We start from the raw sequence: 26,599 nt of genomic DNA, 5'->3' as shown, positions 1-26,599 counted from the left end.
CAAGAGAAAGGAATGTCTAATTCTTATACTCTGACACAAAACCAAGGTGCTCCTCTCTGAGGACAAAGGTCATAGCCAGAATGTTCCAGCTCTTGATAGGTGACCCTCCCCCAAAACATTTCTGATAGTCAGTTTGGATGAAGTCCTGAAATAAGAGGCTGATCCAATATGTCAGAAACCCCCTGAGCTGAATAGAGCTGGCCTCAAAAATCAACTACGCACTGGTTCCTTGGTGGATCCCAAAAATTCAACTTCCAGACCTGGAGGCATAAACTGCACCAGAAGTACTATTGTTCATTTAACCAGATTGTAATTAAGGACTCATTAAAAAAAACCTACTGCTGATTCATTTTGGGATCCCACAAAGAACTCTGATTTTAACTTAAATTCAAAGAGACACACAATGGGTAGGGTTTAAGTTCTACTTCTTCTATAACTAGTGTCTATGAAAGTAAATGAAACTCTTTGCCAAATGACATAAAACAGCACTAGGGTGAGAGGAAAACCCAGCCTGGTGTCACTGGGACTATCCCAGTGGAGGGACATGGAGTTCTGCTCCCAGGGAAATTTTTGTCTTAGCTGCTAAATGTATTTGGCAGGAGGCTGGATATACTATTTGTCAACCCTAACCCCCAAATGAACTGTGTTATTTTGCTTACCACCTTCCCAACCCCCTATTTTTTCATTTCCTAAACTGGGAGTCTTCAAAATTATTATTACCAAATTTAGAATTGGAATTTAAATGTCTTGGGTCTAGGACAAGGTGATTGAGGAGATTAGTTTTGTTGGCCCACCTTGAAAAAAACAAACCTCTTACTAATCTTATATATTTATACTTGTAATTATTACTGATTGTTTTGTGTTTCATGAATATAATCTATATGTCAAGGACCATGACTTCCTGTATATTCTTTACCAAGCTTAGCTGTTAATTAGCTGTTGATGTATATTTTCAGTAAAGAGGAGAATGATTGTGTTTAAATAAGCCAGAAGGTGGTATTTTTCTCAATAAGAAGGTGGAAGGAGATGCATTGTATTTCTCTCCCCACCAAGGTTGCATATAATCCAAGAAGCAATGTAAGCATTGCTGGCATTCTTCCTTGAGAAAACCCTTTATGATATTGAGAATACTGAGCGTGAGTGTGGAAAGAATGGAGATGTCTACAGCAGAGCAGCTGGGCAACTGCAAAAGCCAAGGCCCAAGAGGATCTTTCTACATGTTAGTTCTTGTGCTGTGCTGGGACTCCTCCTACAGAAGAAGAAAAATAACAGGGCATGTCCAATCTGAGGCCCTCAAGGCATTTTCTATGGGAGTAGCACCATTTGCACATCCTACTTAAGGTCTAGGTAAAGCTGACATACCAAAGAATGGCCTGTGATGAAATAGTACATTCATGTCCAGGAGAAACTGCATAACTGATCAGTGCATTCTGGGGTCACTCACCTTCTTGTAGGGAGTTTATCAGGAAGAGATGGCACATGTCAGATGTTAATCATGGATATGTCCATTCTGTTCAGATCTTTCTGTTAAGAACCCACTGCAAATGAATAAATGAATGAATTTACAAAAAAATTAGGAAAAAAAGATAGAATTTTTTAAAAAGAATCAGCTTACATAAGCAGTTTTAGCCAAGCAGCCTTTTCTCTAAATCATAGGATAAAAGACTTATAGAGATGATCTTAGAGGTCACCTAGCCTGACTTGTTTATTTTACAAATAAGAAAACTGAACTACAAAGAGTTAAATACCACTTGGCTGAGGTCACACAGGTAGTAAATAGTAGAGACAAGTAGAGACAAAATTCAAACCCAGATTCTCTGGTTCCAAATCCATCACTCTTTTCTGCCTACCAATACATGTTTACATGAAAAAGAATAAAATCAAGTGAGAGAGTAAGTCCATGAGTCTGAGTTCAGTTGATATGAATTCAATGTTCTCATTAATCAGGGACTAATTTAGGGATTGGGTGAATACTAAATTCAAACTAGGTCCTTTGAACAGATTTATTCCTACTTTGCACAGCATCTGTCACATAAGTACTTAATAAGTACAATTGCTTACTCCTATTGTTAAACTTCTTGTCAATAGCTTCCAAGTCCAAGAAACCTTTCCTAGACTGGAGGAAGAATAACTGTTTCAGCACAGGAATTACAACTGAACAGATTCCTGAAAACAAAAGCAAACATATGGTGTCCTCATCCCAATTCTCCATGCCTCACCCCTTCCTATGTCCTGGACCTTTGCTATGCCTAGTTATAAAACCACCCTTCTCCCCTCACTGAATAAAAGCTTCTTGAAGGCAGGGCTGTTTTACCTTTATACCTGTATCCCCAGCGTTATTCATGATTCCTGGTGCATCTCACAGATGCTATTGAATTGAGCTCCCCATTTGCCTACTCTTCAGAATCATTTCTCTTTGTCTTTATAATCTTTATAATCTTATTCTTGAGAGCTCCCCATGCTTTAAAATCCCAAGGATGTTAGCCCATGGGATGCTAGCTATGCTCACTCTAAACCTTTTGAAATTTCCTCATCCAAAATCTCATGTGTATATTATATCATATCCAACTTTCCTTTCCTCTGTCACAAATTCAAAGATGTAGTAGTCATTTTTTTTCACTTCCCACAGTGTAAGGTTCCCATCATTTTAACTCCTGGAACAAGTTCTTCCTTGAAGAGTCCACTAATTATAGTAATATATTTTCTTAAAATGAGTTCCTAAGATAGACCACTTCAGCTCTTAAGATGATATAACTGATACTTGTGTGCAACAATTTGTTACCCCTCAAATGGAATCTAACCAATACATTCTTAGTTGTTGGTTAATCAACAGAATTAGGGCTTGATTAAAAGCACCAACTTATTAAGAAAACAAAAAATACAAAAACAGTCTTTCAAATACTTTTTTAATGTGAAATCTCCCATGTCATTTACACAAAACCACAAGATTTTAAAGCAGTTTCCAAATAAAGTTTCTTCCCATAACTCCCTGGACAATATCCCAGGGTCCAAAGGGCCTTAACTCTCACCCTATCCCCTTGAGTTCTCAAAGTTGGCTGGGCAAGTTTTGTGTTGCCCAGTAGGTTATGACCCACCATACTGAGTGGCAAGGCTAGCCATTAAAAAACAATTCTCCCTCAAATGAGGATTGTTTTGGCACATGGAAAAGCCATTCTAGGAAAAACAAGCCAAATAGGCACCTTTCTCCCTAAACAAACTAACCACAGCAGATCTGGATTAGAGCCATCTAGTTACCAAGGTTATTGTGAAAAATCCTTCAACATTTTCAGCACCCCTTCTCCACAGAGCATTTTTCTTCAATCTTTCAGCTTAGTTCTCCAGCACACAGAATTTTTGCCAATATACACTGTTCAAACAATGAAGGAAGGGAGTACAGTGAACTTTCATAATTATCTTAATATAAAGACCATGATTTTAAATTTAAGAAAGTCTTATCCAACCTTTATTGATTTGGTTGCTTGAATTAGGATTAACTTAGTATGAACTTAGTTTGCCTTATAAATCCTCACAATTTTAGCAATTTTTAAATTACAAATATCTGGGACAGTAGTCAATGTGTTTGTCTATACATGCCAAACATCTGGGTGAAAGCTGAAAGATTCCTTAATTTTTGGTTCTGTTTTCAGAAGAGATATTTTTAAAAATTCAGATGTTTTGCCTATATAAGACCCTGTATCTGTTTTCATCTAGATATTTAGTACCCTGTAGACACAAAACTGACTGAAATAAGGATTATAATCTTCACATTAAACAGGACCAAAAAGTTCTTCCCACACCACTCCTTTTTTACTCCCAATGTGGACAGAGGGCATTTGTAGGATAATATTAGACAAAGTGATATACATTGAAATGTATGCATCCTTATAATATGTCCCCTCTGTGAAAGTTCAGAGAACTGGAAAAAAATACATTTTTCACACTGTAGAAGGAATGAAATATCTCTTTGTGGAAGTATATTTGAGATGAAAGGGTAGATAAAAACAAAATATAAAGACAGGTTGAATTTATGATTAATTAAACTCCATATTTTTGTTTATTTTTTCCAATGGGTTGATTCTCTAAGGAAAGTAACAGACTTTTTTCTATATGAAAACACATTATCAATGTCATTAATGAGATAAATGAATCTTTATGATCAAGATATGATCAAGAAATGATCAAGAAATCTTTATGATCAAAATATGATCAAGAAATGATCAAGATATGACTCATAGTGACGAATGTTGTAAAGAGTAAAAATACTATTGTTTCTTTGACATTTGTCTTGCAGAAGAAACATTTAAGGGAATAATGTTTAAGAATTGAGAAGTAAACCCCATGAAAAGAGAACAAACTAAATTATCTGTATGACCTTGCAGATAGAGTCTAGGGTTCAAGGGAGGGGGGAAAATTACTATGCCATGAATTTTGACAAGTTAAAAACAAAATAACAAAGAGGTGGGTGAGGGAGCAAAGCAGAAAGTAATAAAGACTGAAATTTTACATAAAAGAATACTTCAGAAGTTTAAAAAATTATGAAAACAATAAAAACAAGCTAACAGGACCTGTGTAGTATATGGAATTGAGAGGTAGTATAAGAATACATTTATGTTCAGAGACTAGGATTTCATTGATACAAGCAAATTGTATACAAATTGATACAAGCTCCATTCTTTGAGCTAATAAAAAATATGATGGGAAATGGGTGGGAAAGCAAACTTTTAAATTACAATTTTGAAAATAAAGAGATTTAACTCGCCTAAAAAAGAATAAAAGTTCCACATTGGATTAGAAAAAAAAAGCAACATATGTTGCCACCTAAAACATAGGCACACACACAGATTTAAGCTGAGGTGCTACAGTAACATTCATTATACATAAGATAAGCAAAAGTTGCAATTATTATTTATATCTAGAGACAAACAGAAAAATTTCTTTAAAATACAATGGAAAAGAGAACAGTATCAATATTCAATGTGTATTTGCTGAAAAACATAGCAACTAAATACTTTGAAAAATAAGTTAAGGGTTGGCTCGGTGGTGCCGTGAATAGAGCACTGGCCCTGGAGTCAGGAGGACCCAAGTTCAAATCCAGCCTCAGACACATAACACTTACTAGCCATGTGACCTTGGACAAGTCACTTAACTCCAATTGCCCTGCCCTTCCCCCTCCAAAAAGCAAAAAAAAAAGAAGCTAAATGAAATGTAAAAAGATTCACATAGTAAAACACTAGTAAAAGTAGAATTGTATATTCTTTCTTCAGAATTTGACAAATTGGACAAAAATAAATAAGTAGAAAGTAACAGATTTGAACAGAATGCTGAAAGTTAGATTTGATAAGCAAAGATAAAATTGAATAGGAATCTGTTTATACATATTTTCAGGGTACTTGCATTGTTTATAAAAATTAATAATGTTGTCGAGCATAAAGCAATCACAAATAAATAACAGCAGATCTTGAACACATATTTTACCAATCATAATGCAATAAACATATGTAGCAGCAACCGCATTGGTATGCCCAGGATAGCTACTAGCACAGGTTCTTAGATTTGCTTTACTAGGAAAGATAGCTATTTAAGGGGTCAGCAATCTTTTTAAATTACATTCACTAGTTCAGGGGAAAAGTCAGCACCCTGAACTTCAGAGAAAATACAAACAGAAAATACAAGCACAGAAATAAAGACCAACAGACAGGGCTTCTGACTAGCTGAGAAATTAGCAGAGATCAATAGATAGTTCAATTGTCTGACCAAAGCAATATATACATAGTTACCAGAGAGAAAAGCACCAACATCTCAATTTTTCAAAACTGGGGGGACTCCTTAATGGCTACCCAGAATCTCCTCTGGTCAAATCACAAGAATACTCTTCCAATGAGTGAGACCCAAAGAAAAATGCTAATTTCAGAATATATATATATACCTTTTTTTAGAGCCACAGGGCATCACAACCCCCATGACTTGGTACCTAACCAGAAATTAACAAAAGATGTGAAGGCCTTCCTATAAGCAAGCCGCCCCTAAACAAGCTTCCCTTAATAGACTCCACATGAGGCCTATTAATGGGTGGGGATGATCTTATATCCCATTAACATTACAACATAATAATCAATAAGAGAAATAGAAACCCAAATGCAGAATTAAATTGAGAGTAAGGGGGAAAAAAAACAATGCGAAAAGGTAAGTGGATCAAAGACCAAGTTATAGAAACAACAAAAATTATATTAAAGATCATGACAAAAGCTATATAACATGCCACTATTTATGGAATGTTGCTAAAGCAGCCTCAAGAGGCAAATTTATATCTTTGAACATTTATATTAATATGATTTTTAAAAAGCAGTGGTGAACTAACTCAAAGTGTTTTAAAAATTGAAAATCTAAAAATTAATATCCCCAAACAAGCATAAAGAAAGGACATTTTGTAATTTTAAGGAGAAGGAAATAAAATTGTAAAAAAATTCATTGAAACTAATAAAAAACAATTTTGTAAGACAATAAATTTTGATATAAAAGAGAGATAAGGGAAGGAGAGAGTGGGGAGGGAGGAAAAGAGACAGAGATAGAGAGAACTAATAGAAACAAAAATGAGAAGGAAAAAATCACAACTAATAGAGAGGATGTAAAGAAAAGGGCCAGGAACCATTGTAGAGCAGAATGTGCAAAGCACTGTACTAAGTAAAAAGTAAAAAAGCAATATATATCTTGGTTTCAAGGAACTCACATTCTAATGGAGGTTATATACAGTTACTAAAATTGTAAAAAAAAAAAACACGACTGTAACAGACAATACTAAAATAATAAAATAGGAAATGGATGTCCTAAATTACTTAATCTCATGGGGTTTTTTTTGGGGGGGGGAGCGTGTTTAAAAAAAAATAAACTTCCATCATGTCATGAATAAGTTCTTATTGGGCAGGGGTCTGGAGGACGAGTGCTTTATCAGAAAGATTTAAAATGAATTCTATCATATATTTAAAGAACAAATTATTCCCATATTTTCTGTGTGTGGTTGTTGTTTTTTTTAAATAGAGAAAGAAGACATTTTATCAGACCCTTTCTATGAGATAGATATCCTGTTACATCCAATTCAGGAAAAGATAAAATATAAAAAACTGTAGATCAATATCACTAATGAATATTGATGCAACAAAATCAAATACAATACTGGCAAAAAAGACCATGGAGATGTTTTCCAAAAATTATTTTTTTTAACTAAATTGAATTTCATTCTAGAAATGTAAAAATGGTTCAATGTTAGGGCAGTAATTATCAGTAATAAATTACATCAATAACAAAAACAACAGAAAGCATATGATTATGTGAATAAATGAAAAACTCCACTAAAATACAGCACTTATGTTTTTTAAAAAAACACTGAAAACGGATAAGAATAAAAAGACTTTTTAATATAAAAAACTGTATAAAAACAAGAGCTAGAATTATTGTGATATCAAAATGCAAAAAAACACTATTCCAATAATATCAAAGTGAAATACATACCCACACACATACATATATATATACACACATATATACATATGTATATGTGTGTATATATGTATGTATATGCACTCACAAAAAAATGAAATATTTGGAACTGAAGGGGACTCCAGTTTACAATAATGGCACCTCCAGAAAAACAATACAAAACAACAAAAATACCATTCCCAGAGTTTCATTGAATTGTTCTTTCTGGGATGCATTCAAGCTCCTGGTTAAGCAGAAAAAAAAATCAGTTTCTGGGTCCATTGGTCTTCAGGAAAAGTGAGAGATTTTTTCAAAAAAAAAAAAGTTACAAGGGGTAGCTAGGTGGCACAGTGAATAGAGCATTGGCCCTGGAGTCAGGTGGAGCTGAGTTCAAATTTGACCTCAGACACTTAACACTTACTAGCTGTGTGACCTTGAACAAGTCACTTAACCCCAATTTCCCTGCCTTCCCCCATCCAAAAAGACAAAAAAATGCTACTGCAAGAAAACACAGAAAAAATAATACTGCCTCAAATTCTTCATATGTATAATACTCAACTGCTCTGGTGACACTTTCCTAACTACTCCTCCTCTCATTGATAGGACAGATCCCCATAGGCAGCTAGGAGTGCTCTCTTGGGGCTCTAGGGCTAATTTTAAGGAGTTAGGTCCCTAATACCCTCACTCATGAGCCCACATTGATGTATTACACACTAACAAGCCTGACAACTTGCTTTTTAGCAAAAGTATTTACTAAAAAATATTGCAAGAACAATAGTTATGTAAACATTTCCTCAAATAGTCTGTGGCACACTTTACCACAAACGATCTATGGAGAACATGGACACAAACTTAAAATTCAAAAGTAGTGAGTCATAAGTGTAAAGAACAAATGTGGCAAAGGGATAACTTACAATGTGTGGTTCCTAGAAGGCCTGTAGAGTCTTTATGAAGTTCCCTTCAAGTATGGCATTTTGCCTGACCCTGAGTATTGCTGCCTTTGTAGATTCCATAGCTTGTGCTCCTCTCCAGTACAAGAGGTCTTGCTGTCCTGAATCGTCCTTTATTTGGGTCACTATTGCTCCTGGATAGGTATGTTGTCTTCTGTTGGCCTGACCTCTGATCTCTGCAGGATGAACTGGCACTAGTCCAAATTTGATGAACAAATGAGAAGGGGAGAGGGAGGGAGGGGGGAGGGAAGAAGAGGGGGGGGAAGGGAGAGAGGGAGGGAAGGAGAAAGAAGGAGGGAGGGAGAGGAGAGATGGAAAGAGACAGAAACAGAAACCTAGAAAAGGAGAATGACAGAGACACGAAGAATCTCCTCCATCATTGCAAGAGAAAATTCCTCTTGACCTCATTCTAACTCTTGAACTCTCATCTCACCAGTTAGAAACTACTCCACCACCATTTTTGTTCAGTCTTTGCCGGGGCCTTGTTGAAATTTCTTTAGCTATTTAGAGCCTCCAGAGATGTATTTTGCTTGATAGGTTCAACATTATCAGCTGTTCTCATCTCGACCCTATCAAAGAAGTTGATTAGGTTTCTCAGAAAGAGAACACCACATACAGATCATCTTGTTAACACATTGAAAACTTCTTCAAACTCTTACATTGATTTATTGAATTGAAGGATATTAACTGCCCCACCAACATATGTATTTTTCAAACTGTAGGATACATAGACATCATCATCATTCTGGACAGTTTTCACAATACAAAGTAAGCACTTTAAAAATGCTTGGTAACTTGACTTGATTCCATGGTAAGATGGGGTGGACTTATCTCATTTATTTTAGTACATCTATTTCTATTTAAATTCATCTGGCTTTGAAAATATGTGTTAGTTCTCTACACAAATTAGTTGTAGAAAAGATCATTATGGAGTAGTGTGACTTCCTTGTAAAGGATGCCTACAGGAATCAACTATAGATTTTGTTCTGAAAAATTTATAGCACTAATCTTGTGTAACTTTTCTGAGACGTATTTCTTTCAATACTGTTTCCTAAGTAAAAACCAGTTCCAGAATTACAAATACATGGAATATGTCTTCACGGTAACCAAATGGGAAAAAGTCAGGTCTACAATCTAATAGTTTTAGGTTGTCCCTTTTAAGTGAGGAGATATATTGGTATCTTCAGAAAAGTCCAACCGCTGGCTTCATGGGGTCCTTTCTCCTGTTCTTTCCACTACTCTCAAGTATCCACTGGGGGCAGATTTGGCATTCAAATACAGTGCTTAGAACCACAATCATGGCTTTAGCCTGTCCAGTAAGTAGCCTGTTAACAAAGACTATGAACACATTTCATAAAAGAAACATTATCTATCAACACCCTTCTGAAAAAGCGTGCAAAACATCTAATCAAGGGAGAAACACAGAATCACTCCCTGTGTAACCTCAAGCAAGTCACTGAATCTCACTGGGCCCGTTTTCTAATCTGCAAAATAGTAGAGGTACCTCTCAGTTCTTGAACTATGAGCCTAGAAACTAAAGCATCATCTTACATCTCAATGAAGGATGGCAAAACAGTGTGAATGGGGCAGTAGGAAAACAGATCCACTGGTAGGATTGTAAATGGTTCAAGTAGCTCTGGAAAGAAATACAGAACTACCTAATAAAGATAACAAAGTCATTCACGGCCTTTGATCCTATTATTTTACTATGGGATGTATACCCTTGAGAGGTTATAGAGATATAAAAAAGAAATCTAAACCAAGATATTCAAGTCTGCATTATTTGTAAAGGCAGAAAGTTATGGGGAAAAAACTAAGTTCCCAACAATGAAGAGAGAGTTGAATAAATGGTGCTCTATGTATCTAATATCATATCATCTTGTCATAAGGAATGAGGAACACAGCTAGTTCAAAGAAATATGAGGAGATCATGGAGTGATGCAGAAAGAAGAAAGTCATTCTAAAAGGACAGTACACACACTTATATAGGTATTGTTAAAAATCTATCTATAGATTACAAGTAGGAAACAGAGGAAGGAAATAAGCATTTGTTTAAAAAACCCATCCTGAGCCGGGAATTGTGCTAAATGCTTAATAAATATATCATGTGATCTTCACAACAACCTTGTGAAGTGCTATTATTATCTTCATTTTATAGATGAAGAAACTGAAGCAAGCAGAGGTTTAATGACTGGCCCACGGTCATATTTTTCATTTTAGTTTTAATGTTTTTATGTTTTTAGGAAGCGTCTGAGGCTTAGACCTTCTTGACTCTAGGGCTAGTGCTCTATTCAGTCATCTCACTGCCCAAATAAGTAAATAAAGAAAACATGAACGATTAAACTCAAATTAAATAAAATAGCTATCACTACTACTTTTCAAAGATTAAATAAAGTGTGTGGGTTTACTGCCTTTTAATAAACATTAAATTTCCTAGGTATATTGTTGGTTTATGTATATGTATATATATATATATATATACAGCTGCATTAATAACAATAATAACAATAAGTAAAAGCTAACATTTATGTAGCACTTACTAAATCCTCTATAATAATCATCTAATTTGATCCTTACCACAACCCTGGGAGTGAGATGTTTTTATTGTCCTTATTTTACAGATGAGGAAACTGAGGCAGACATAAAGTGGCTTGCCCAGGGTCACATAGCTAGTAAGTGTGCCTGAGGTCAGATTTGGATACTATTATCACATACTTATTATGGTATACTCCCTACTCCTATAGCTTCCCCCAAAATAGCCTTACAAAGTAATCACTTAGAAAACAAAACTGTCAAAAATAATTGTCACAAAAGCAAAAAAAATGCCAAAAAGTCACAGCAGGTTTTAATAATCACAATGTTTATGATGGAAAAAAATGCTTATTCCAAAAATAGCACAGAGCTTTTAGTCATTAGGCCAGACCTCATTGAATGGATTTCTCCTTAAATTATTTTCTTTGCAACTTCCTATCTGCTTTCACTACTTTTTTTTACCCTAGCCAATATTTACCATTTGTATATCTTTGTCACAAAGAAGACCCTATGATTTTTACTCATCTTAGGACAGAGAACTCCAGGTTTTACCTGAAAATGATACATCAGATAGTCTTTGAAAGTCATTTGGGCACATAATTCCCCTGGTTTCTTCATGTATTGAGTCAGTCAATTAAAAATAAATTTTAATACCTACTATATACAGTGTAACGCCCTTTCCATTATGGCAGTTTAGAAAAACAATGACATTATCTCTCTTTAAGAATGTATTAGCATCAAATTAGGGTTCCATTCACCAATATATGTGATCAAAGGCTCTAAAAAGTTTCCAAAGGAAGGAAAGCAAACTATCAATGATCTTATTTTTGAAAAATGCTTCAGAGCTGAGGGGGGAAGAGAGAGACAGAGAAAGAGACAGACGGAGAGACAGACAGATGGGGAGAGAGAGAGACAGAGACAGAGAGACAGACACACAGACAGAGAGAGGAGAGAGAGAGAGAGAGAGAGAGAGAGAGAGAGAGAGAGAGAGAGATTAAAACAATTCTAATGTTTTACCTAACACTCCTCATATTGGCAAAGGTGACAAAAAATTGGAAATGATCCATGATGGCATCTTTTATGGGATGACATGAACATTAATGCATTGTTGGTAGAACTGTGAATTTCCATTCTTGGGGTGAAATTTAGAATGACTAAATAATTTATATCCTTTGACATAGTGATCTCATTGTTGAGTATATGACTCAAAGAGGTTTTTAAAAAACCAGAAAGAGTACATCAGAAAACAAGATATTTGGAGCTACACTTTTGTGAAGACAAAGTACTTGGGGGGGGGGGGGCAGTGACTGCCCATTGACTTAAGAATGACAAAACAAACTGACATGCTCATATAATGGAATGTTATTAGTTAAAAATGGTGAATATGAGAATTTCAGAAAAATATGAACATCTGTATGAATCGATGCATGGTGAAGTAAGCATAGCAAGAAGAAAAAATATAAAAGCCTATGTAACTGGGGATAAATATGTGTCTGATGACCATATCTCTGCCCGTGGTTGATGTCAATCATAAAACAATCTCCTTGCCAGGATCTCCCTTTGAGTCCATTCCTCCTGCTCCATTAGAAATGAGCTAGCCTTCATAAAAATAACTGGTTATTCTTCCCAGCAAGAGTACATCAAACAGAAAAGTACAACTACAAAGTCTCTGACCACACCAGGAAATCCCCTAAGTCTGTGCTTTATGGAAGTAGAAGGAGCTGAGACCTGTACCCAAAGTTTCTGGGATCTTCATCTAAATATTAACCCTCCTAGATATCATGAGTTTAACACTGGTTGATTTTATGCCACAAAAAATAAGAAGAGTCAAACAATATACAGTTGAGAATGTATAGCTATTCACATGGGAAGGGAGTAACTTTATTATGCCAAAGTCAAGAGAATAGAGCTCAGTGAAATGTAGTATATTCAGGGAAAATGAGCAGATGGGGATTGAGGGTAATTTGGAATCAACAAATCTACACTAACCACATTGTTTAGATGGCTCAGCTACCTAGAGATGTGAATCCAGAAGATCATAAGTCATCAACTCTGAGAATTACATGGAACTTGGCACCTTTATGGGGTGGAACGTATAATAGCCAAACGGGGACTTCTCAGAGCCAGGTCTTCTCTGGCAAACAGAATCAAGTCAATGGCTAGCAACTACCTGGTGTTAAAACTATAACTATAAATAGAAAGATCAATAAAAGGAAGATTAAGTATGAGTAACTTAAAAAACAGTAATAATCCTCTCTCCAAAAGATATGCGACCAAAAAGACAGAATGTTGTATTTAATCTGTGACAAGGTCATACTATATAACTTGTTTTTACTTAATTTTTTTATCACAAACAAGGGATGGTTCAGTTTGGATAAAGGCTTTCAGAAATCACTGCAATGTAAAATCAAAAAGCACTAGAAACTTATTTTGTAATTAAATCTTAACAACAAAAAATATGAGCATTTAAAAATCTGATTGTGATGTTAAGACACATAGTATCTACCTAAACTATCTCAAGGACAATTTTATCACAACAAGTCTACCGGGGCCATATAAACACCATACACAAGCAAAGGTGCTGGGAAACTGGAAATCGAATTTGAGAAAGGGTTAGTTAAGGAAGACTTCTTAAGGGAAATTAGTTTTAAATTGGGCCTTCCAGGAAAAGAAGGATTTGGATGAACAGAAAGGAATGAAGGCATTTCAGGTGAGTCAGGTTGAGGGGAATGACCTTTGTCACACAAAAGGAAGACATTGGTATAGTTCCTTTACACTAGATTGGGAGGAAGTAAAGAAAAGGAGAGTGTGCTTACATTTCTATCTTTCCAAGATCCATAATTTCATCCACATAGCCATTATAGCTGCATTTTTAAAAGGGTATATCTTACAGGGAATAGAATGGGGATAGTCCCACCGTATACTCTGCCCTCACTGGATTTTATCTGGAGTGTTGGGTTTACTTCTGGGTGCCATGATTCAAGGACATTGGCCAGCTAAAGAAAATCCAATTGAGTGGTGAAGGTCCTTGAATCCAGATCAGATGAGAACCAGTTGAAGAAACTGGGGAAGTTTTTTTTATTATTATTTCACTTTCTTTTTCTTTTTTTTTTTTTGGAGGTCAATTGGGGTTAAGTGACTTACCTAAAGTCACACAGCTAGTTTTTGTGTTAAGGCCAGATTTGAACTCAGGTTCTCCTGACTCCAAGGCCGGTGCTCTTTTCACTGCACCACCTAGCTGCCCCATGAAACTGGGGAAGTTTTACACTTCAGAAGAGAAGACAACATCAGTCTTCAAGAAGATGAAGGGCTGTCAGTCATACAGAGGAAAGATTAAATTCATTCTTTCTGGTCCCACAGGGAAGACCCAGAAACAATGGGCGGATGTTACAGATTCCAGATGAGGCATACTGTCTGGAAAAAAATGCTAATTAGTGCTGTCCAAAAGAAGAGGTGGTAGCTTCTCCTTCCTTAGAAGTCTTCAAGCAAAGGCTAAAAGAACACTTGTCCGGTATATTATAGTAGAGATTCCTTTCATGCATGTGTTAAACAAGATGGTCCCTGAGGTCCCTTCCAGCTTTTCATTTCTGTGATTCTTTGGCACAAGTCTCTCTGCATTTGTCCTATGTATTCCTTATTCGTAACGTGTTGCAATTTGCTTCACAACTGCCATGTTGGTCTGACTTGCTCTTTGGATGATCGTCAACTTCAATTCTTCAGAGACAATATTGGTGTTCCAATACTTCAGTCATACAATAACCAAAATTCATCGGTTGTTTTTTTTTTCTTTTAATGAACCTTTATTTGGAGGAGAAGTTCAAGGTCGCGGCAAGAACTTCAGAGTGTTGCAAATGCAATCCAGTGGGTTCTCCTCTCCTAAGTCAAATGTGGATCAAGTTCATTGTCCCTTTGCAGTCTCTGCATATAATCTCTATCCTAATGTATGAGTTCTACAATTCTTACCAATTTGGAACTGGAAGGGAATTTGGATACCATCTCATTTACCCTCTTAATTTTACAGGGAAGGAAACTGAGACCCAAACAAGATAAGAATCTTGCCCGTGATCACATAAGCAGGGCCACTAAAGTATTTGAACCCATTGTCTGACTCTAATTTCATTATTCTTTTTACTTCACTATTACCAAGCATTAAAATCACTGTAAGCGTGACCTCAAACAGGCCCAATCATTTAAGTATTGTTTATAGCAGGGACTGGGTTTTTGTCTTTCTTTGAATCCCTAGAGCTTAGCATAGTGCCTGGTATATAGTAAGCACTTAATTAATGCTTTTTGATTGATTCAAAGCTTCAATATGACCAATTTTATTTCATTTCTTTTATATAAAGCAAGTTGATATGGCACTCTAAGGCCAGGCTGATAGAATAACAACATATAGAATAACCAGACAATTTGGGGTTTGAGAGGCAATGTGTAATACAGAAAGCAGTGGCTGATAGCCTGGGTTCAAATTTTACCTCTAGCTATCTGACCATGAGGAAACCACTTTTCTTGCCTTAAATTTCCTTATCAAGATATAAGGACAATACTAGTCATTTATCTTCTCAGTATATTGTAAGGAACATATTTTGTAAACCTAAAGCATACTGCATTAGGCATTACTGCAATTAGGGCCACTAGGTGGCACAGTGGGTAGAGCATTGATCCTGAAGTCTGGAAGAGTCATCTTCCTGAGTTCAAATTCAACTTCAGACATTTCCTGGATGTATGACTGGGCAACTCACTTAACCCTGTTTGCCTCAGTTTCTCATCTATAAAATGAACTAAAGAAGGAAATGGAAAAGCATTCTAGTATACTTGTTAAGAAAAACTCAAATGGGGTCACAAAGAGTCGGACATGAATGAAATGATGGACCAACAGCAAATAACTGCAATTATTTTTTTAAATTTTTTTTCCAGCAACACCCACAGTGGAGGGATTGTTCAAGAAATAAGTGGTAGATTCAGTTCTTGGATTTTATCAATAGAACAATAATAACTGGCTCATTTAGGGAATATATTATATATATATATATATATATACATATGTATATATATTTAAATTACTTTTATATATAAATTATATATCTAATATAAAGCATATTTTTATATATACATATATGTTCATGTAATTCAGGGTAAATTAGCAACAGTTTTGGGACTAGTCTCACTTTTCTATTTATATCCCCAGAATTTAGCAGATGTTAAAAGTTACTTAATGTTAAAAGTACTTGTTAAAAGTACTTAATATGGGGTGGCTAGGTGGTGCAGTGAATAGAGCATTGGCCCTGGAGTCAGGAGGACCTGAGTTCAAATCTGGCCTCAGACACTTGACACAATTACTAGCCATGTGACTTTGGGCAAGTCATTTAACCCCAACTGCCCTCCAAAAAGCAAAAAAAAAAAGTCCTTATTAAATATTTTTAATTCATTCATTCATTTTGAAGATGAAAAGCAGCAGAAAGGGGAAAAATGATTTATTCATGGTGATTCAATATCAAAGGGATTCAAATTCAGTTCTTCTGTCCCCAAATATATTAAAATATCCATACTCCCTGTCAGTAAGTAGAATGTAATATTCAAGGCTGTACCTTGAAAAATAATGCCACACTTACCTGTAAAAGTTCCTTCGCCTTTGTCTTTAGACATTAGAAGGGATTGTTAATACCCTTAGAACTGCTTCATCTTTAAACAATTTTAAAATAAGTCCTCAAATCAAATTTTGGAGTGGCAGAGCCAACAAAAGCTCAAAGTGGGACATTTTTTCAGTCTAAGACAGTAAAAAGGGTTGGCAGAAGAGACCTGTGAAACCAAGTGGAGACCAGTGGCAGGCCTGGGATGAAGCTGTTCTGACAGTAGCAGCAACAAGTTTGGGAGCTCTTAGCCCAAAGACAGCAAAGGGGTCAGAAATTGGTCAGAAGGAGATTATAGGGGACCCTTTGCAGGTACTGGATGTAGCTGATGCTGATTGACAACTGTATTGCATGTATGCAGCTCTGGGTTCTAGGGCAGAGTGTATTTGTGGTCCACCACAAGGTTAGAGTTCCAAGGCATGAGGAGCAGTTGTGCTTCCTGTGACAGGAAAACAATGGATTTGGGCACAGTTCCAGGGCCAAGAGGAGCACTAGCACTTGTGGCTGCAAGAGAACTTGAATCCATCCTGGGTACAGATCAGAGGACAGACTATGGAAGCAATGACCACACCTCTCCCTGGATAATACTACCTTGGAAGCACTGAAAACTCACAGACCACTCCCTGCCCCACCCAGAACTAAATCTGAAAACAGAAGTGAGAAAACCCTGAAGCTTGGGACAGTGCCTCCCCAATCCCAGCTGCACAGAGTCCAAAGTCAAGAAATAGGATGGAAAATTAGTAAATAACCAAAAAAAGAACTTGATCATAAAAATCTACAGAAGCATGGAAGTTGTTGTTGTTTAGTAATTTCAGATTCTTCATGAAAGACACTAGAGTGTTTGTTATTTCCTTCTCCAGCTCACTTAATAGATGAGGAACTGAGGCAAACTGGGCCAGGGCAAAATAGTGTCTGAGGCTGGATTTAAATTCAGGTCTTTCTGACTCCAAGCTTGGTGCTCTATCTACTGTGCCACCTAACTGCCCTGTGGCAGGGAAGATCAAAACACAAATTCAAAAGAAGACAATAACACAAAACAGCCACAAAGAAAGCCTCAAAGAAAAATTAAATTTAGACCCATGCCCAACAAGAATTCCTGTGGGAAAAAATTAAAGAAAGAGATAAGAGTGGTGGAAGAAGAATTAGAAAAAAGAAATGAGAGTAATGGAAGAAAGTTGTTTTTTGAGGAAAGGATTAACAGTTTGGCAAAAGAGGCACAAAAAATTTCTAAAGAAAATAACACCTTAAAAACAGAATTGGCCTAATGGTAAGAGACACAAAAATCCGCTGAAGAAAAGAAATCCTTACAAAGCAGAATTAGCTAAATAGAAAAACAGATACAAAAATTCACTGAAGGAAATGTCCTTAAAAATTAGAATTGGTCAACTAGAAGCTAATGACTCCATGAGACATTAAGAAAAAGTAAAATGAAATCAAAAGAATTAAAAAAGAGAAGATAACATGGAGTATCTCCTTATAAAAAGCTGATCTAGAAAACAGATTGAGGAGAGACCAAGTAAGAATTATTGGACTATCTGAATGCCAAGATTAAAAAAAAAGAGCCTAGAAATCTTATTTTTTTTATTTTTTCCAATTATATGTAAAGATAGTTTTCAACATTCATTTTTAAAATATTTTGAGTTCCAAATTTTTCTTCCTGCCTCCCTCCTCCTCTTTCCAAGACAGCAAGCAATCTCATGATATAGGTTATACATATACAATCACATTAAACATATTTTCATATTAGTCATGCCATGAAAGAAGAATCACAACATAAGGACAAAAACCATGAGAAAGAAAAAAACAAAAAAATGTGAAAATAGTATGCTTCAATCTGCATTCAAACTCTGTAGTTCTTTCTATGGATGGGGATAGAATTTTGCCTCATGAGTCTTTGGAATTAGACATCATATTTCAAGAAATCACAAAGAAAAACTGCCTTGACATCTTAGATCCAGAGAGTAAACTAGAAATTGAAAGAATCTACCAATCACTTCCTGAAAGAGATCCCAAAATGAAAACTCCCAGGAATATTATAATCAAATTCTAGAGCTCCCATGTCAAGGACAAAACAATGGCAAGCAGCCAGAAATAAACCACATAAGAGTTAGTAGCTTGCATGTTAAAGAAGCAGAGAGCATAGAATATGACGTTTTGGAAGGCAAAGGAGTCAGGATTACAACCAAAGATAACCTAACAAGAAAAAATAAAATGAGTTTAATCCCTCAGTGGAGAAATGACCATCTAATGGAATATAGACCTTCCAGGCATTCTTGATGAAAAAAAAAGAACTGAACAGAAAATTTGACATTCAAACACAAGACTCAAGAAAAACATTAAAAAGGTAAGAATGAAAGAATCATCACAATACTCTTGATAAAGTTATACTGTGTACATTTCTATATAGGAAGATGATACCTATAACTCCCAAGAACTTTATCATGAGTAGGTAAATTAGAAGGAGTTTCATAGACAGAAAGTATGAGTGTGAGTGAATAATATTGGACTGATCTGCAAATATATAATAAGGTGAGAAAGACGGATACATTGGGGGAAGGGAGAAGGGAGAGGCAGAATGGGGAAATTTTTTCTCACATAAAAGAGGTAGGTAAAAAAGAGTTTTTATAGTGAATAGGGGAAACTGAGAGGAGAAGGAGGGCAGGTAATGCTTGAGGCTTACTCTCATTGGACTTGGTTCAAAGAGCAAAGAAATACACACACACACACACACACACACTCAGTTGGGTATAGAAATCTATCTTACCCAATAGGGAAATAAGAAGGGATAGGGATAAGAGATATGAGAGGGTGGGGATGATTCTGAGAAAAGGAAGGCAGATTAAGGGGTGGGGGAAGTGTTCAGAAGCAAAACGAACTTTTGAGACAGGAGAGAGAGAGACAGAGACAGACAGAAAGAGACAGACAGAGACAGACAGAGAGAGACAGAAAGAGAGAGAGAGAGAGAGAGAGAGAGAGAGAGAGAGAGAGAGAAAGGGAAATGCACAGTTAGTAATCATAACTGTGAATGTGAATGGGATGAGCTCACCTATAAAATGGAAGAAGATAGCAGAATGGATTTGAAATCAGAATCTAACAATATGCTGTTTACAAGAGACACACTTGAAACAGAAAGACACACACAGTTAAAATAAGGGCTGGAGCAGAATCTATTATTCTTCAACTGAAGTAAAAAAAAAAAAGGAGAGGTAGCAATCATGACCTCAACAAAGCTAAAGCAAAAATAAACTTAGTTAAAAGAGACAATCAGACAAACTACATTTTGCTAAAAGATACCATAGACAATTAAGCAATATCAAAAAATTTATAGCAAGTTTCTCAATAAAGGCTTTATTTCTCAAATGTATAGGGAACTGAGTCAAATTTATAAAAAAAAATAAAAATAAGTCATTCCCCAATTGATAAATTTTCCAAGTATATGAACAGGCAGTTTTCAGAAAAAGAAATCAAAGCTATTTATAGCTATGTGAAAAAATGTTCTATGTCATTATTTATTAGAGAAATGCAAATTAAAATAGCTCTGAGGTGCTGTCTCACACTTATCAAAAGTGACAAATGCTGAAAAGAATGAGGAAAAATAGGTACATTAATAAACTATTGGTGGAGTTTTGAACTAGTCTAACCGTTTTGGAGAACAATTTAGAACAATGTCCAAAGACTTATAAAACTGTGCATACCCTTTGACCCAGTAAAAGCACTACTAGGTCTGTAGCCCAAAGAGATCAAAGGGAAAGGACCTATATGTACAAAAATACTTATAGCAACTCTTTTTGTGGTGTAAAAGAATTGGATGTTGAGGGGATGTTCATCAATTAGGGAATTACTGAACACAAAAATTATTGTGATGGAATAATATTGTGCTATAATAAATGAAGATGGGTGGGTTGTGGTTTCAGAAAAAAAAAACATGGTAAGACTTAAATGAACTGATGCAAAGTGAAGTGCAAAGGACTGAGAGATTATTGTGCACGGTAACAGCAATGTTGTAATGATGATCAACTGTGAAAGACTTGGCTTCTTTTATCAATACAATGATCTAACACAATTCCAAAAGACTCATGATGAAAAACAAATGCTATATACTTCCAGAGAGAGATCCGATAAACTCTGAAAAATAATTTCTTCACTTCATTTTTATGCTTTTTTGTGATCTGGCTAATATGGAAAGGTTTTGCATGATTTCACATTTGATTAATAGATATCTTTTTGCTTGCCTTCTCAGTGAATAAGGGAGGAGTAGAAAGGGGAAAGAAAATTTGAGATTCACTTTTTAAAGAATGCTTAAAGTAAACAAATTTTAAAAGAAAAAAGTTATGAAATACATATTCTGGCTTACCCCCAACTCTATGTCCAAATTTAATTTAAATTTTGGGAGCAGCCTCCTTCTAGTACCTCAAAAGGATTATAGTTCCATATTTTCAGAAATCAATTCTTTATACTTCAATGGACTAATAATCTCAGTGTGGGTACACCCTCCACTGGTGCATATAGCAGTCCACCTTTCCATGATAGCTAGATACAAATGGTTTTTTCTTCTAACCAAGAAAATTAGAACTTGGAAGGCAAAAATATCTAAAATTTCATTTAATTTTCATCTCCTCAGGCATCTAAACTTGGAATAGGAAGGCCTGGGCTAAATACCAATAACAACAAAAACAATAATAACAGCATTTAAATAGTGCTTTAAAGTTTAGAAGTGCTTTTTATACAATATTTTATTTGGTCATCACAATAATCCTGGGAGATAGGTGCTGTTATAATCTCCATTTTACAGATGAGAATACTGAGGCAGACAGAGGTGAATGACTTGTCTAGGGTCACACAGATAGTCAGTGTCTGCTGCTGGATTTGAAATCAGGTTTTCCTGACTTCACATTCAGCACTCCAGTCGCTAAGCCACCTAACTGCCTGTCACTAATTACTTTTGTGACCTTTAACAAATTACTTCAATGTTCCTGAGCTTTAAGACCCTCATGTATGGAATAGTAATAATAACATTTATACAATCTACTTCACAGAATGGTTGGGAAGAAAGAGTCTTGGAAATTGTGAACTGTTGTAAATTGTGAGGTATTACTGGTGACTTCACATCCCATTCTAATTTCTCTGTTATCTGTACTCCTTCAAATTCTTTTCTCTTACATACTTGCCATTTATTGGTCAAGTTCCATTTCTTCCTACTAGCTATTATCACACGTATATAGTATGCCTAGATTGGAAGCTCATGGGGGGGGGGGGGGGCAGATTCTTTATCTTTATGTTCTTTCACCCCTCCCACCAGCTCCTAGGTGACAACTACTCCATTTGAAACAGGGATACATCTGAGGCAATAGCGTGAGTTTCCCATAAGGCTCAGAGCTTTAATAATGGGAATAATTAAAATATCCTGGACTTCAATTCCTAGAAAGCAGTCAGAAAAATAAATGCTTTATTTTTTTAAATACATGTTTTTATCAAGCCTGCTAGCCTTATGCAAAATGAATTTAGAGGATCTTAGAGGTTCACAGCTGAATTGGGATGGGGCCTCAAGCCAAAGGATGTAAACTTATCATTCAGTGTATCCCACATTAAACCCAATGAGTTCTCATGAATTCAGAGTATAATGGGAGGTGGATTATATTTGTGGAAGGCTTGTTCAAGATAATTAAGGATGGAGGATTGAGTAAAGCATGACAAAGATCCATTGAAATTTGGGGGGGGGTTGTTGTTTTAGGTTTCACTGACATTTTAGTGTATCAATTATTTATACCACTGACCTTGCCATAGCCAATTATATTGCTTGTTTTTTTTTTTCTACCAGTAGCACCTGCTCTAATGGGCTAAATTAAGGACTTCCCCCACCCCTTCAAGGTCTAGGCTAGAGTTTGAGAACAGTTTGCTTCTCAGTTCAAACCTTGTTAGCAAGCCAGCAAAGCTGATTCCAAGAACCATTATGCCATTGTGTGTTGAAGTGCCTAGGATGAATACTTACCATAGCTACTTAGCTATTAGAAGACCAGTGCTCGCTGTTGGGACTAGAAACTCATCAGCTTCTGTTGATTGAGGGGTTGGGAGAGGGAAAAGTTAAATGGAAGAGTGAGGATATTCGTGAATTTTTCTGTGGATTTTTTGTAGGAATGTAAAGTACTAGCCAGGCAGTACAGAAAGGAAAATGGTACTTAACTGACTGAAGTTGTGGGGCATCCTACAAAGATCTACAAAGAGATCAATGGAAAAAAGGGTATGACTTACTTGGAAATTAGGTACTAAGCTTTCGACCACTGAACTAAGGTTGGTCAGTAAATTTAAAGACCACTGGGTTGAGAGCAGGACAATGTGAAAAGCCTGCTGATAGAAGGAATATTTTCTTTAGCAGATAGCAACAGGAGAAACAGTCGCATTAGTAGGTGTTTCTAAGCCCATGTGGCTGACCCACAGGACAGACTATCAGCTAATCAGCATAGCTATAAATACCTCAATATAAAAAGCTATAGCAACTTTCTACCTGTATGTAATTGTTCACTGTGAACCCCAGTTTTTTCTCAATACAGGAAATAAGATAGTCAATAATCCTTCACAAGACATGACTTGAATTCGATGTGAGAGACAAGGAAATGCATAAGGCCAGCAGTAAAGATGACCTATGTTTATTTCAAAGATAAGAATTCTGATCCCTGGGCTAAGCTGAAAAATGAGGTCTGAGTTCACAAGTAATAGGTCAAAATCCAAGGGAGTCCACACAAATCAGGAACAGGAAACAGTGGGAGCATCCAAGGCCATACTTTGAAAATGACAATTTGCTTTCCCCAAAGAATCACACTACAGACAGTCGTTTTTCTCAGCCAAAGTCCCTGTAGCCTGGGATCAAACAAATCAGAGCTAAAGACTGAGAAGGCTAAAGACAAATTTCATCTGTTTCACAGGGTTTTTTTTTTTTTGTTTTCCTAGAATGGTTCTGCCATCTACTGTGAGGAAATCGTCTCTTCCTTTTTGATCTATGAAATTCTTTCAGTGCTCAGAGAGAGACCACCAGCCATCTTCTCTCAGACTGGGTTCTGAGCTCATGCTCTGGATATGGTAGAAACCTTTGGCAGGAAGCAGATCAGGGGCCCTGCCTCCTGGTGTCCAGTTGTCTCTCGGTCAGTCTCTGGCCATGTAGTGCGCAGGTGGTGGAAGGAGGAAACATGGCCCCCTGAGGGATGACTCGGCAGCACCAGCCAAAACAAGCTTCTCTGGCCCTGCTTACATCTGTGGGAACATATATGTCTCTCTGGTGAATAGACTAGAGAGGCCAAAGCAGTCGGGGACTCCCTAAGTTATTTGACTCATCATAAAAATGGCCACCCTGGAAATGTGTTGAAGTCTATCATAAAATACCCTACCAGCAAACCCCAGGGTCTTCATGGTTCATTTGTTTTTCTTCCTTCAAAGGGGGAAAGCCATATTATTCTGGCAAATGAGTTTCCTTGCAGGGATGGCTCTTGAAGATGCATAACAAGTCTTGGAGCTACTAATTTCTTTTCCCCACTCTAATTTTCTACAAAAACCCAGTTCATAACCCAATGAGCTTACTTTAAAAAACACACAACGAACCAGCAAAGCCTGGTCCACAAATGTAATGTAAGTAGGAGTTCAAAATCACTCAAAGTCTCTGGGCTGAAGTTATCTACAAATATAGACTAAATTGGGGGGTTTAAACCTGGTCCCCAAGAGGTTTATGGATAGATTTCAGGAGTCTATAAGCTTACATGGGAAAAATTACATCTTTGTTTTCTCACACTGAAATTTAGAATTTCTTTCAATTATGAATGCAAACAATAGACTTCACCAGATAGCCAAAGAGGCCTATAATCCAAAAATGATCAAGAACTACTTATCTATCAATAAATCAAAATCAAAATCCCTTTAGTCTCTTGTAGCAGCTATCTTGAAACAAAGTTCTTTGGAACCAGTTGGGGGCAACATGCTGCATTTTTGCACTTCCTTTTCCCATACTTCCCCTATTTCCCACATTTTGACCAGCATTTTGATGTGGAGAAGAGAAAGGTTGTGGAATGTATCTCAGATAAGGTTTCCAAGGACTTAACTTGTTCCCAGGTTACACACACACACACACACACACACACACACACACACACACCAGGGCAACCCTCCCTCACTAGGCACCACTCATACACCTAATGTATCAGCTAATCCCAGATCCTAGGTCTGTGGCTCAGACTGTGGGTAAATCTCTGCTACATCAAGCTCAAGATTCTCTAACTCTACCCAGCTCCCTCCTCCAAACCTCAAGGGTTCACTTCAGACTATCCCTCCAACCCCACCCTCATTTCACAAACATTTCTCTGCTTCTAGCAAACACAGTTCAGAGATCATACCCACTTTCCTTTCTTCTAACTCTTAACCAGGTGAACTACTTATGCTATCTGTCCAGATGCAACCCCTCTAGGCAAAACTCAGGTCAAAGGACTATGAAGACCACTTAGAGTGAAGAAGATGGGTTCCATTAGTCTGGAGAAAATAAAATTAGGTACACATGATAGCTGCCTTCAACCCTGTTTGCCTCAGTTTACTCATCTGTAAAATGAGCTGGAGAAGGAAATGACAAACCACTCCAGCATCTCTGCCAAGAAAACCCCAAATGGGGTCATGGAGAGTAGGACACAAGTGAAGTGACTGGACAACAGTGACAGGTAGGAGAAGAATTAGGTAGTTTATGCCATCCAGCCCTCCACATCAGCATCTTATCTGCTACTGTTCTCCCCTCCCCCCCAAACAGCAGTGCCCAACACCTCCAAAGACAACGTCTCCCTTCATTCACCTCCTTGGGGGACTTAATCTATTCCATTCGGGAACTCCCACCCTAGAACTAAGTATTCCTGACTGGTAAGAGAGGTAGTATAAACCATTTGTCTGGCATACAGTAGGGACTACATAAATGCTTATTCCCTTCCCTTCCCCACTGCTTCTGATTCTGATGTTATTGGTCTTCTTCAAGAATGAAGGACAAACAACAGTCTAGTAGTAGTAGCAGCTGCCCCACTGGGGACCCAAATGGCCAGTCCAATTGGGCAATACTGCTCATTTCCTCCTTCCTTCCTCCTTCCCTTCTTCCCTCCTTCCTCCTTCCTTCCTTTTCCACCTTTCTCCCCACCTCCCTCTGTCCACATAGGGAATCATGTACTTACTTCTGGATGCTCTGCCCAAAAGAAAGTGGATTTCTTGAAATAGAGGTCTGGAAAAACCAGGTCTTGGTAAGGCTATTGGGATTCACATTTGTGGTTGCCCAATAGCAAGCTGTTGCCAAAATCCCTTCGTAACTAAGGCTAGATGACATATTTACTTGGGGCACACACCCACAATTCATTTTGCAAATGCAAATTGGGGTAAATGGGAGCCAGTAAAGTAATAAGACTGGAAGAAAAATTCTCAACAGCTGGCTTTCACTGCCAGCATTTAATCTGTCCATCCCACATAAACACTGGAAAAGTTAAGCATCTGCTCCTAATGAGTTTCTCTGTATTGGTTTCTGTATCACTTAGACTTTAGCCAGTCCTCTAATCATTTCTTCTGATGGCAAGTGATTATTTTGGTTTTATCACTCACTGGAAATTCATTACATGGAATGGCTTGAGTCCCCACTATCTCTCACACTATCAGCGGGTGACCAATTTTATGGGAAAGACATGAAACAATATCAAGATCAAAAATAATCACAGGATGTTTGGAACAGAAGGGATCTGGGGGGTTATTTTATCCAACCATCTTACTTTATAGGTGGGGAAACTTCAGCCCTGTGAGGAGACATAACTTGCCCAGGGTCACACAGCTGGTTAACGATGATGACAGGACCAGGTCTCCTGCCTTCCCAAACTAGCTCCCTTCCCATTGCATTCACTCCACAAATGCTCTTCAAGGATTCATTAGATGTTTACTGAGCAAGAACCATAGTTCTAGGGGGAAGTGGAGAATTGCAAGACCACCCTGCCTTCCTCTGATCTGAAATAGACACTAGTG

The 26,599-nt window shown here is 36.8% G+C and overlaps 1 long non-coding RNA gene across 3 annotated transcripts in view; it reads right to left on the bottom strand.

The window, feature by feature from the left end:
- The window catches only part of LOC138148694 (uncharacterized), a 137,760-nt gene extending 111,841 nt beyond the window's left edge, over positions 1-25,919 (bottom strand). For 2 of the 3 annotated variants that reach the window (XR_011165125.1, XR_011165126.1), the window contains exons 1-2: positions 25,771-25,919; positions 1,445-1,538 (exon numbers count right to left, since the gene is read on the bottom strand). This is a non-coding gene — a long non-coding RNA (uncharacterized lncRNA). The remainder of the gene's footprint in view (positions 1-1,444; positions 1,539-25,770) is intronic. The other variant, XR_011165124.1, reaches the window with a different exon arrangement.
- Positions 25,920-26,599: the final 680 nt, after the last annotated feature.

This window comes from Petaurus breviceps, unplaced genomic scaffold (genome assembly GCF_028583685.1).
Source record: "Petaurus breviceps papuanus isolate PSGF00001 unplaced genomic scaffold, PetGlider_PUasm1.0 90825, whole genome shotgun sequence".
Taxonomy (NCBI): Eukaryota; Metazoa; Chordata; class Mammalia; order Diprotodontia; family Petauridae; genus Petaurus; species Petaurus breviceps.
This window is presented reverse-complemented; position numbering and strand designations above follow the sequence as displayed.